Source organism: Sinocyclocheilus anshuiensis, unplaced genomic scaffold, assembly GCF_001515605.1.
Source record: "Sinocyclocheilus anshuiensis isolate Anshui unplaced genomic scaffold, SAMN03320099.WGS_v1.1 scaffold1079, whole genome shotgun sequence".
Classification (NCBI taxonomy): domain Eukaryota; kingdom Metazoa; phylum Chordata; class Actinopteri; order Cypriniformes; family Cyprinidae; genus Sinocyclocheilus; species Sinocyclocheilus anshuiensis.
In genome coordinates, this window is record NW_015548207.1 from 2359973 (window position 1) to 2363064 (window position 3092).

At 32.5% G+C, this 3092-nt stretch overlaps 1 pseudogene; it reads left to right on the forward strand.

The window, feature by feature from the left end:
• LOC107653545 (lipoprotein lipase-like) overlaps positions 1-3092 on the forward strand; it is a 13107-nt pseudogene that overhangs the window by 736 nt on the left and 9279 nt on the right.

Genomic DNA, 3092 nt, shown 5'->3' on the forward strand with positions numbered 1-3092 from the left:
CTACAGCGAGAATAAAAGTTACGCCTTCTTTCTTTGCGTGAACATTTGGGCGGCGTTATGCAAATCTTCCCAGATAGTGACGTAGGTATGTGGGGGTGTGTTAGAACGAGCCGTTTTAGGTAGGCATGGCTGACTCTTAACTTTATATCTCTTTGGATTTGAGACTAGTCTTTGCAACTTTACAGATCTTCTTTATGCACCAAGAGCTTGTAACACTTCAAAGAGATTTGAAAAATTGAAATCGCATCATATGACCCCTTTAAAAAAGATCCACCTGTCACTGTTTTGCTCATGTTAGCTCCGTTCATATAAGATGTTATGTGAATGGAGCGTCATCCATTCAAATAACGTGTGTGTAAAAAAAATGTGAATTGACTCACATTGTTTAAAGGGAGAGCGACTCACGTGCAACAACTTCGAATCAAAACACAAGGAGCTTGTTTTTTAAGATCCCCTCCCCTTTTTCGTGGAAGAACAAGTTCTTGGAATAAAAATACAACATTCCGATACTTTCATTAGTCAGAACCTCCTGCAAGACTGTTGTGAAATTTCAGCATTGAATTTTTGGAATGTACCCTACTTCTGCCAGTTCATCACATTAAACTTCACTGGTCTGTTCGTCGCTGCTCTGGAGAAAGAAATCTTCTCGAACGAACTCTTTGGTAAGATGTTTGAAATGTTTGTTGATGCGCCGTGAGAAATGGATTCGGGTAACCTTAGGCGTTATTTTATTTGGACGCGACGCGATTCTTTAATTTTTAATGTCTCTGTTTTAAATTCCTACCGCAAATCCTGCATTTATGATGGGAAAATTGTAATATCCGGCATCTGTCTGAGCATTTAAATCCACGAATTAACCTGTAGAAGCCGCCAGTGGCCATTTATTTCTCATTTCTTCGAGTCAGCTGAATGTTAGATTATGTTTTGTGTTGTTTTAAGAGGAGGATTCCTTAAAAGTACATTTCAAGTTCATACTCATCACAAGGTAATCTTCAGAGTGCAATCTGATGTCGCATCGATTAAAGGTGTGATAATAGTGTAAAATAAGGATATTATGGCTCCACCCACCTGTTAACTGAGCTGAACTATGGAAATATTTATAGTCCTCCCGTTTTATTAAGCATGCCAAGTAGGCTGTCACATCTTAAACCTAATTTTTATTGTTCCATATTTTATTTCATATTATGTATATATTATTTGTACTTAAATATTATAAAAAATAAAATAAAATAAATGTTTTAATTACAAAGAAAAAATGTGAGATTGTCAATTACTAATGCCTTCCATTCAAATGTTATTTTTAATTGGATTTAATAGGTTTTTAATTATAATTAATAACAATAATTTACAATAATCTTATTTTAATATTATATCTTAATATATCTTTACATCCAAAATTATATAATTATAATACAGATTTTTTATAATATATATTTATAATTATGAAATAACTGACTTATTTTTTATGAATTTTTTTTATTATTTATTTTGAATTTTTTCAATTACATATTTTTACATACTCCGTTTTCTAGAATTTTTAATAAAATAAAATGTATTTTAAAATTATACAAAAATATTGTACTTTTTATTTGATATTGAATTATAAGTTGACTTTATGTATTTTATTTAAAGTACATTTTAATAGTACTACATTATTTTTTGAATGGCCATCATCTTTACATAGATAATTTCCTGGAGGATCTAAGGGACCTGTCAGATGTCAACAAAGCCAATGTCGAGTTTTCTCTGAGAAACCCGTCTCAACCAGATGATGATGTGTGTTACATTGTGTGTGGCAAACCAGAGACTCTCAGCAGCTGCAACTTCAAAAACACTTCAAAACCTTTTTGGTCATTCATGGGTGGACGGTAAAGCAACGGTTACAAACATTCAATAAATTCAGCTGATTCTTTTTCAAGCTGTCCCATATGTTAGTGTTAAATTAGCTCTTTTCCCTTAGGTAAGTGGATTGTTTGAGAGCTGGGTTGAGAAACTGGTTGCCGCACTTTATAACAGGGAGAAGGATGCTAACGTCATTGTTGTGGACTGGTTGGACATTCAAATGTATTTGTATAGCACTTTTCACAATGACATCTATATGTTTCCTCACCATTTACCCCAATTTTTCCTAAATATTTCCAAAATATGTGGGAAGAGAATGCATACATGCACATGGGGCCACTGGTTGTTGAATTGTTTATTGTTGAAAGAAGATTGTAGCATCATAGAAATTTGATATATATTATTTAATATTAAAAAATATGTTTTAAAATATTAAATATTTTAATCTTTTTTTATATATTAAACATTGTATATTTAAAAAATATATAATACAACTAATATAATAAATTATAACCTATTTAATGAATTCTTATTTTTAATAAAATAAATACTGATTAATGATAAATCTGAACAACACTAAAAATGTTTCAAAACAATACATAAGCAGTCATTAAAATATATTAAAAAATTATATAATTAATATAAATTAAAGTATGAATGTGTGGGATTACAAATTTAAGAATCTGTTTAAAATATGCTGATCCTATGTTCTGACGCATTACATGAAAAACTAAGGTGAAGTACATTGCATTTAGCATTTAAGGTAAATTACATCAGACAAATGATTATCTTAAGCAAAGTGTAGCAAGAGGTTCCTGTCTGTTCCTGTTCTCTTATTGTTAGTCAAATGAACCAGATTACTGAGACTATCACCTTTTGTTTGTAATGGCTCTTGGTGCCTCTGCCCCAGTCTTTGAGTAGTTATACTGATTGAATTAGGACTGTCAGACTGATTGGATTAGCACCTATGCATTTGAATGACACTGTTATGCTGATGAGATCAAGGCTGGGAAAAGGCCGGTGTCGGGCTGATTCCTGTACTTCATTTGCATGCTTTGTTTAAGGTAGTCACCCAGGTGCTTTGTCTCCATTTCTAAGCACTGCCCCCTTAAAATGTATATAAACTACAATGTAAAGCCTTAGTCAGACTTTTGATGACTGCAGCGCCACGCAGCGCGTTCTCAATAAAGAACTCTGCTGAAAATACCCAAGAGTCTCCTGGTTTCTGCTTCGACGAGGAAAAAGTTTCC